Source organism: Cryptomeria japonica, chromosome 10 (assembly GCF_030272615.1).
Source record: "Cryptomeria japonica chromosome 10, Sugi_1.0, whole genome shotgun sequence".
Taxonomy (NCBI): Eukaryota; Viridiplantae; Streptophyta; class Pinopsida; order Cupressales; family Cupressaceae; genus Cryptomeria; species Cryptomeria japonica.
This window is the reverse complement of record NC_081414.1, coordinates 119,583,471-119,594,673: the sequence shown is the minus strand read 5'-3', so window position 1 is coordinate 119,594,673 and position 11,203 is coordinate 119,583,471.

The following is an 11,203-nucleotide window of genomic DNA, read 5'->3' as shown; positions in this document are numbered from 1 at the left end:
ATGCATATGTTTGTGATGGATGATTATGAATGTGTATTGATGTTCATGTGCTAACACTTTGTGATGTAGGATGTGATGTTTATGATTATGTGTTTGTATGATCTATATATTGTATGAGATGATCTCACTAACATTTTTTGATGCAGGATGGAGCCCTATATGTGATGCTTATATTTAATATGGATGGATGGTGCATGATGAATATTTTTTATATGGACAATGTATTTTGTGATGTATGTAAGATAATTATTGATGACCTATAATGCACATGTAGAATGGTTGAATGATAACATCATAACACATTCTAATGATTAGATGATAAAATGAACCTAAATGAAATCCAAAATACTAATGAATCTAAATGAATGAATGAATGCAATGAATCTAAATAACATAGACTAACAAATCTATATTATATCTAATGCAACTAAATGATAACAAAATGATGAATTAATCTAATAAATAAACCAATACAAATGCTACTAATACAGAACTAAAAGGATACATGACTAATGCAAGATTACATGGATAATGAACCTAATGAATGGACACTAAATGGTATAACAAATGCCCAAAAAGATAATAAGATGAACATTACATGATTATGCACAAAGAAATGAATTTGACAATAATAGATCTAATGTAACATACAATTAATGATAACGATGATGAAAAAAGGAAAAATACGGGCTAACAATCTTATATTAAGACCCAATAAAAATGAAAATATAAATGAATGCATAGATTAATTAATACGTAGATGATAATGAATCTTAATGATAATAAAAATGCAATCATGATACAAATGAGACCAATGAACTAATATCCAAAGAACTCAAGAGATGGATCACAATAGACTCCAACTAGTATAGAGGAAAGACACGAGACACATGTGCACATCCCTAATCATATAGATTAGGGAGAAAGATGAGAAAGTATATATGATAGGAATGACACAAATAATGCAAATGAAATGGGATGAGGAGATAGTTGATTATGATCTTTAGAAAGCAAAAGGGACTGCCATGTAGTGAGAACTTAGTTTGATTTAGCATTTTCTATGAAGCACAAAGGTATGAGGAACCAAGGTGATTTCATAGCCAATGCATGGGACTAGCGCAACAAAAAAAAGGTTAGTATAACATCTCAATGAGTTGCAAGGAACTTTGGTGGGCATGATGCTAAAAAACCACAAACAATGAGGATCTTATGTGGGAACAACATCGGACACATCAATAAAACACATGCAAGAAGAAAATAAAGTTTGGCATCATAAATTGTCACCGATCTAATTTACACCTCATGTTTCTACCCCTAATTTAGCGTAATCTATCCTCATCCCCTTCTATGTCCATTTGTACCTATTATCTAGCTTTGAGGCCATGAATAGCCTTTTGTGGTTCCCACTATGGGATATCCACCCTCTTTCAATATTGTTTTGGTCCTAATTGTGGTGGGACCAGGGCGTGGAACACCTTGGTCTGAACCATGGCTCCCCAAAATGCAATGGTCCTGCTTAATCTAGCCCTGATTTGAATTAGGGTAGGGGATATATTTCATCAGTAATATTTGATCCTCGTGGCTCCGCATGACCATTGAAGGTCATCCTAATTCGTAATTTACCTAGAAATCCCTATATAAAGACATTTTATCAACCTATTTTCATCTAACGATATATGCAATCTAAGTCTCCATCTACACGCAATCTAATATTTGTGCATCCATGAAGCATTCATTATCAAGAATTTTTAGAGATCTTCAAGGATGTATATTCATTCTTCAACCATTGTGGAAAAAAATTACTTCAACCTTATGCAAGCATGTGTGTGTGATTAGGGTTTTGTGTTTGTCATGCCATTTCATATAACATTTGTGATTCAATTCAAAGAGAAAAAAATTATCATCAACAATTACATATTTGAGTTATATCGATCCAACATTTATTTTAGTATTTACATCATTTAATTTATGGTTAATTCCTAAACCAGGGTTTGACTTAGTGAAGAACACAAATGGACACTGAGAGGGGGGTGAATCGCTAAATTTTAAAACTTTAACTATTTGTGCAATTATTGAACCTCCAAGTTAATCAAGAATACACACACACACAAATCAAACCACAACACCACATTTACGAGGAAAAACCTAATGTGGGAAAAACCTTGGTGAGAATAGCTATTGGTGTCTACTTCTCCAATCCATCCTTGTTGGCTTGATGATGATTGTAATGAATTCATCATATATTGTCATTGATTAAATACATACACACACATATGTTCATATTGTCTACTGGTGTAACTTCAAAGTTGTTTATACTACAACTGGTATACTAGAGGTTTATTTCTAATTGGTACATGGTGACAACCGGTATCTAATATAGTGACAACCTGTGGATCTACATAACTCGGCAGCAACATGAAGATCTAGTGGAGATTATCACAGGAGCATCAAGGATAATGGTTTATATGTTTAACTCCAATCGGTATTGATTGTTCCAACTGGTATTCACTAATTATGTGATGAGTTATCCTTACCGACAAGATTTGGCGGTATTTTGTGATGAGTTATGATCACTTGACAAAATACACTACACCTAGGTAATTGTGTTATGATTTCTAGAGGCTGACATGAAATCTAAAATGTCTATATATTGAGATCACAATGAATTATTTTGTATCAGTGAAAGTGATATGCTATCTGTAAAGGCAGAAGTGTTAAGTCACAAAGTATGTTGGTAAAGAGGAGTTAAGTACACAAAAGAGAATCTGTACAAGCAATTTGTGCTACTACTAGATCACATCACCTATTGTTTTCTAATCACTACAACAGTCAGATCCCCTAACTGAGTAATCTCTAACAAGCTTTATTGTTCAAATCCTCTAACCGGGTGACCCATTAGTTTGGATTTAGAAATCCTCCACCGAGGTTACTCCTTACAGGGTACTACCTTTTATAGGGTATATCTTTTAACTAAGCTTTGGGATCTTTAACAAGATTCTCTCCTAGCAAAGCATTTGCAGACCCTAACTGGTCAGTTATCTATTATTGTAGATAGTTAACTTGTGAGTCCCATCTCACCATGGTTTTTACCTATTTGGGTTTTCCACATATAAACACTTGTGTTATGGTGGATGTTTTACTTATTGTGGATGTTGTTATATCATTTTTTATTGCATGCATACTGCTTAACAAACTTGTTAAGTTTATCTACTGGTCAGTGTTTAAAGTAGTACTATTTTTGGTGTCACTGATTCACCCCCCCCCCCCCCTCTTAATGCTTTACAAGTCCATCAATCCTCATGGTGAATAATAGGTTACAATGTTTAGGGCACCAACCCTAGGAGCACCAACCCCTAAACTTTAGGGCACCAACCCAAGGAGCACCAACCCTTGATTTTATGAGCACCTACTTAAACAAGCACCTACCCCTTCTATGAGCATCCACTCAAAGATTTACAATGGTTATTAAAAATTTACAATGTAGTGATAAAACCTTGTTACAAATGAGTTTTGTAACACTTACAAATTTCTCATAACATGAGAATGAATTTCTTTGCCTACTAGATCTATTCCTCTATTTCTTCTTCTTCCTCTATCTAGTAGTCTTGTCCTCTCTTCTATAGCTTCACTTTCCAGGATACTCTATTTTTTCTCGATTCTTACGTTCTCCACCTCTATAGATTTCTTTGTTTTCTTTCCGTAGCAACACTACTCTATTCAATACTATCAACTGACTTCTTCTGATGGACTAGTTGAGATATTTCTATTTCCACCTTTATCTCTCTATCTCAACAGCCACACCTACTAATATCAAATCTCATCACACTTGCTGCTAGATACATTCGACTCTGTACACATCAGATTTTTTTCTTCTACTACCATCTTGAATATTTTATTCAAGTCAGTTATCTTGAAGGTCTACACCTCTAGAGATTTTATTCTCTATCCTGAGTATGGTCTCATCTTTTCTGCCAGTAGTAAATGTATCCTATCTCTTTTCATATCATTCTCTATACTTGTATTGCTAAGTTTAGTAATCTTTCTCTGCCCAAAATGATCTGGAATTATTCCTCCAATCACACAACCTACCTGCAATTTGGTCGCCACTAATGCATTCTCCATCCTCTATCAACCTACCCTGAAAAGATCAAAAACTACCTCTAACATCATTGACTTCTATGTCTCTAATTCATTCTTTGTCCACCAGGGAGCCACACTTCTTCATATTTTGTTGGGATCCAAGAACACTAAGAGGGGGGGTGAATCGGTGTTTTGTCGAAAAGATATGATTTTACCCTTTTATAACATACACATATAAACCGGTAAATGAAGAAACATATAACTTGAAGCAAATAAACCATCCACATAAATGAACACTATAACACACATAATTTATACGTGGAAACCTCAAAGAGGAAAAACCACGGTGGGATTTGTGACCCACAATATCAGTTCACTGGCCATATGAAAGATATTACATAAAATGGGGGCCTGCACATGTGGGAAGGTACACTGCCTAGAGCACACTGATCATCACAAAAGAGTCTCACTGACTACAAGATTCTGCTCAAATAAAATAGTAATAATGAACTCACAAAATGCATCTGTTATGCCAAAAAATAGTTTTGGTTATAGTTCTTCTATGTATCGGTTCATAAACCCTAAACACTTCTACCGGTATCTCCTCTCCTCCAGGAATGCTTTGCAAAATATCTACAAATCATTGCATGATATAACATTTGCATACAAATGATCTACATACATATACTTCATGTTATACAGTCTTCCTATATCCTTATTACAATCTATCACATCACTTTTTTTAATAATGACCGTAACAAACTGACCTATATACCCTTCACAAACAATATGCCTTATGTTGGCTTACAATGCATTACAAAAGATATACAATGTCGGCCTTATACAATAATTACAAAATGATTTTATAAATAAAACTTCCTTCGGGTCCAAAACTGATGACGGCTTCACTGAAGTGTTGGATGTCGGTATCGGTGTTGGTGTCTATCGGTGAATGCCTCCTAATGCCGATGTATGCTTCCTTATGAATCTTGTTGCCAAGTTACCATGTTGCCATGTTACCATCAATGACAACATATGAATCCAATGAGTGTCAATTGCCAACATATTCTTCATCCAGATCACACGATCAAGGTCAGTCAGCCTCCACGTAAAACCATGTGTCTATCGACATGTACAGATGTCATCAAAATTCTTCTCAATCGACATCCAAATTGCCTGGTCAACCATGGTCAACTACCACGTGGACTATCAATCCAACTGAGCTACCTTATTTTTTTCCTTTCATTATCCTGCATCATCATTTGAGAGCCCTCTTTACCCATGCGGGTTGGCGGGATGCACAATTATTCAATTTATCTTACCCTGCAAGAGCTCTAATTTATGGTCTTTGACATCACGAGATAGTGGGGGACATGTCTAGCTTCTCCTTTTGTTATCCCGCATGACATTCAGCGTGACCTCTTAACCCGAGTAGGATAAGAGACTTCATTGTTCTCTTTGTTCTCGTTTACCCCGTGTTGTCTGTTAGGTCCTAGAGACAACTGAGAGGGAGGGAGTTGAATCAGTTGTCTATGAATTTCAAACTAAAACTAACTTAATCAAACTTAGTGCATAATACCGGTAAACCAAACTTTAATGTCGGTAGACAGTTTAACAGTTAATTGCAATATCGGTAAAGTTTAATGCATGAAACAGAAAGACAAATAACATACACAACACATAACACAGTTATTTGTACGTGGAAACCTTGTAAGGGGAAAAACCATGGTGGGAAACCTTACCCACAATCAGATGATACTACTGCAGATAGTATGTGTGTACAAATGAGGTCTGCACATGCAGAAAGGCCAACTGCCTAGAGCTCACTGCTCAATCACAAAATGGGAGTCACATTGACTACAATTGGATGGTTAAATCCAATGATAATGTATTGCTCAAAATAGCATCTTCATATGCTGGATTGAGTACCGGTGAAGCTCTGATTTGCCTTCTCCAAAATCCTCCTTGAATCTTCAAATGATGTCTACGTGTATAGCTCTGCTTATATTTGCATATACCTTATTACAATCCTTTTCCACACTCATCTACTACTACTTAATCTCACAAATGAGATCTTACATATATACCAAGACCTAAGACCAAATGTGTAGGTCGGCTTACTAAGATATTACAATTAAATCAATTACAAATGAATCAATATGTGATGCATGATGTCAACTCAATGCATTTACAACAATAACAAATCATCTCCATAACCTGTCGTGCTGATCTAGAATAGATAATGCTTGTCAGTCCATAACCTAGACCTATTTACCAGTAACAACAAATATGCAAACCCGATTAGATCAATGACCAAATCACCAAAACCAAGTGATCAAACAATATCTTCGACATAACCAAGTAATCTCCAGATGATAATAGATCATCCTTAGTACCGGTGAACAATATAACCTATCAATGAACCAGATACTGGTGACTGTGCATAAGTCACTAAACATGCCGGTGAACATAACCAAAGATCTCCAAGTGTTCTCAAGTGTTGACAAGTGTTGACATCAATGATAAAACCAATGCAACACATTCATAATACCAACAGGTTCCTCATTCCATCCTTCTACATGTTGCGGGATAGCAAGATCCTTCTCTCACTTGACTAACTTATCCCACTCGACCATCGTCTCATTCTTCCTAGCACTGCAAGATGGCAGGATACATATCTCGCTACTCCTTGTTTTTCCCCACATGACCAACTCTTCTTTAATTTTGATAATGCAGGATGGCGGGAAGCCTCTAACTTCACCTTGTCTTCTATCTCCTTGTGCAACCTAACTTCGCGTGGGATAGCGAGATCAACTTCTTACATTGTTGTTTGTATCTCCACGAGCTCATCTTACTTCAGTTTCACTCCTTGTGAGATGGCACGATGCCACGTCTTTTTCCTTCAAACTTACCCCACAAGACCTTTTCTTTCCAATCGTCATGGTTATGGGATAGCAGTAAGAAACCTCTTACATTTATATATGTTATCTCACATGGTTATGTCACCCTAGCCTTCTATGATGTGGGATAGCAGGATACACCATTTTCCTCTGGCTTTCTTATCCTGCAAGGTAATTTGTCTACCTTCCAACTTGTCATGGGGTAGTGGGATGCTAGCATATACACAATGGATCCCACACGAACACATCACAATATGAGAAAACCCTTGAGCCACCAACACATGCACATATGTGAACACCTGGATAGATGGGGATCACTCGAATCCAACTCAACCTTTCTAGTTAAGCACGATACTCTGATAAGTGACAGAGGTCATCAATTCGAACCGTCATTCTGGTCGAACTACCATGAATCTGTTCGCATTCTGATATAATTTTGTACGGCTGGTAAATTGTATGGTTGTCATTGTTGGCAACATCATCTCCTTAGTCTTCACATTCCATAGGCAGTGAGTAAATTGGGCAGTGAGTAAATTGGCAGGTCATGAGTGAATCGGCGAGTAGTAGACCGACAAGCAGTAAGTAAACTGACAGGCAGTAAGTAAACCGGCAAGCAGTAAGTAAACCGACAGGAAGTAAGTAAACCGGTAAGCTATAGACCAGCAAGCAGTAAGGAGATCGGGTAGCGGTGAGTAAATCGGCATGGAAGATGTCCACCGACTAAGCAAAGAGAAAACCAGTATACAGGAAGAAATCAGCTAGACAGGTTTTGATCAGTACACCGGAAGAGTCAGTAACTGACAAACTGGTAACGTTCAGTTACAACTAGCTAAATTGGGAATCTTCTCTCAGTCAATCGACAAACTTATCAACATGTTCGACTGTATTGACAAAGATTCCTGCATGATTTTAGAAGCACAATTTAAGGCCTGACAAAAGAATTTTGAAAGGTATGTTTTGGAGGGAAAAGTTGGCGATAGACTAAAGGGTCTATAAATACACATATCTCATTCTTGAGATGGTTGTTGTCAAGGTGATTTAAGATTATGTGAAATTGGACATAGGGGGAGTTTAAGAGACTGCAAAGCCAAATGAAAGAAGACCGGTAGAGTGGAGTTTTACAGAGTGGTGACTCAAGTGACAGAGGATCAACAGTGTGATATTCAAGGATCAGCAAATCGGCAGAAGGTAGAATTGGTAGTGCATTCAGGAGATCAGAGTTGTGTAGAACAAACACAACCAATGCAGATCTAGTGTGATCTAACTAGGCTAATGAGTAGTAGTTTTAGCAGATCATCCATCTATTGCTTTCTAACAAATGCAAAAGAAATCCCTTAACGGGGTGGACTTTAACAGGTCCCATTGTAAAAATCCCTTAACTGGGTAACATCTTGATTGATGTTCTAATTCCTTTAACTAGGCTACCTTTAACAGGGTAAAGGCACTAACCGGCCTTGTTCAAAATCCCTTAACCGAGTGGCACCTAACAATGTCTTTGTAATCTCCTAACAGGGATGGCTCTTAATCGAGAGTACTCTAGAAGAGTACAAATTTTTTGAGTTCCTACTCACATCGTGGTTTTCTCCCTATTGGGTTTCCACGAGATAAATTTGTGTGTCTTTGTGTATCTTTTCATGTATGCTTAATCTTTTGTAGTAAATATTTACATTGGTGAATGGTTAATTACTTCATACTTCAAGTAAAAGTATCAATTAGTAAAAACCGGTAATGTACTAATTCACCCATCCCCTCTCAGTACCGGTTGGGACTAACAATTGGTATCAGAGCCTAGTTCCTCTGAAGTGAAGCTTGACAACTTGAGGATAAAAATCATGGAAGAGTACCAATATCAGAAGCAGATTGATGAAGCCAATGAAATCATTTCTTAGTTGAAAGAGAGACTGCGAAAATATCTTGAAAAAAGGAAGGAATTATCTCAACAACTAAATGAGAGTCAGGATATCATAGATCAACTCTCTAAACAGAGTGGATTTGAAGAAGTTGAAGAAGCAATCTCAAAACTCATAGAAAAGAACAAGAAGTTGACCAAAGAAATTACTCATCTCAAAAGATAACAAGAAGGTCAGACCCTTAGAATGACTGAGATAATCAAAGCCAACAAAAGTGTTGATGAAAGAAAAAGGGAGGCAGAAGAAGAACTGTCAAAAGCTAAAAGGGCCAGGAGGCTTGCTGAAGATGCTCTGAGAGAAAATGATGCAATCATGATTGAGAAAGAAGAAGAAATCTAAGTTCTAACTTAAGAGAATGAATATATACACAAACATCTGAATGACAATGTAGAAGATTAGAAGAGTTGATGAAAGAGATTGAACAGCTCAAGAGTGAGTTGAAAACTGAGAATAAGAGAAATGAGAAGCTGAGAAAGTTCAATGAAATCTCTAAGAAGGTAGATAAATAGTTGAAAGCTTAGAGAAGAACAAAGGATACAATCGGCCTTGGTTACCCCGGTTCAGGTCCTATGGAAACTAGAGAATCATCTAAATCTAAAAAGATGAAGGATGATAAAAGAAACCATCCAGAAGAAAAGTGATAAAGTATTCTAAATTCTCTTGTAATCATTGTGGTAAGTCGGGTCATAAGACCAATTCCTATAGAAACAAATTGGATAGTCAAAAGAAGACTTTCACCTTTGATGGTTATTGTCATAATTGTTATAAGTATGGCCACACTACTTATGAGTGCAGATCTCAATCTAGCAGTATGCCTAATGGAAGAAGATTTACTAGGCATTGCTTCACATGCAATAAGTTTGGACATAGATCTGAAGAATGCAGGTTCAAGACAAATGTATCAAGATCATCGTTCAAACCGGTTAGTCCTATCAAAAGAAGTAATCAATTGAATGCCACTTGTTTCACGTGTGGTAGTCTTGGTCATGTTGCAGAAAACTACAGAATGAGAATGGGTCAGAGAAACAATTCAGGACCATGGAAGACAATTGGTATGGCATACTTTAATTGCCATAAGATCGGCCACTTAGCCAGAGAATGCAAGAGTCGATCCTACAACTGGTCTATAGACAAGAACTGGTTTAGCAAGAAGAAAGAGCAAAATGACCTGAAAGGAAAGAATACAACTGAAGAAATAAGAGGACATGAAAAAGACATAGATCAAGAAGGATGAAGGAAAAGAAGGACAAGGACATTCTAAAACTAAGTCATCATCCATCGGTGATGACAGTTTCACTTATAACTAGGCATACTGATGCCCAGGGGGAGCACATATGGTAAGATTACTCTTGAATCCCCTCAACAAATGTAAGGATGTGTTTATCTGCATAGTTGTGATGCATAAAATTTAGTCTAAAAGTTCTTAATTATAGTTTGTCCTGTGAGTTATTTATTTGAGTATCGGTATCAGCAACAAATAACCAGTGAAGTCAAATTGGTGTACTTTTAGTTGTGAGCTTCAAATCTGACCATTGGATCCTAGCACTGATAAATTTCAATGGATAAATAAGGAAATGGTAGCGCATTTTTATTTACCTAACTACTTGTGAATTTTTTTGAGCTCATGTGTGTTCAAAGGCGATTTGAAAATTGCTAAGCTTTGTTTGTGTGAAAAAAATTCAAGTAGAGCGTTAGTGGTGTTTGGTATTCCCTAGGAAAGGGTTTTCAACTACATCTAGGAAAATATTGATTGAAAGTCATCATGGTAGCACAGATGTCGACTCCTGTGTTGGTTGAAGCTATCAAGGAACCCCAACCTAAGTTCAAGCTTCACCCGATGATATCCGGTGAGATCGACAAGACCGATGCTTTATCATTTGTTCCCTCTGATGTATTGTTGGTAGAAGCTATTCGCTCCTACATTCATTGCAAGCTTGAAGAACTTGGAGATAAGTTCATTTGAAGTGATTTTAAAGGGTTATGTGACAATGATCAGTTGAAACCAGGCTTCCTACATCTAAAGACCAAGGGTTTGGCATATGTTGTAGAATTTCCTGATCAGTTTCATGGTGACTGGGTTAGATATGTATGGAGTAGGACAAAGGTGAAGTTTTCCTTGATAAAGGAAAAGCTAAAGAAAAAGACTCCACTGAAGAATTTGATTCATTCACTCTTGAGGACATCATAGGAAATGTTGTGTTAGACATCCCCAATCTGACAAAGGGTATTGAAGAACTGGTTCATACTTCACTGGTGGAGGAAGTTGATAAAACTAAGCTTTCCGATCAAGATGAAGTGCTAGTTGAAGACATT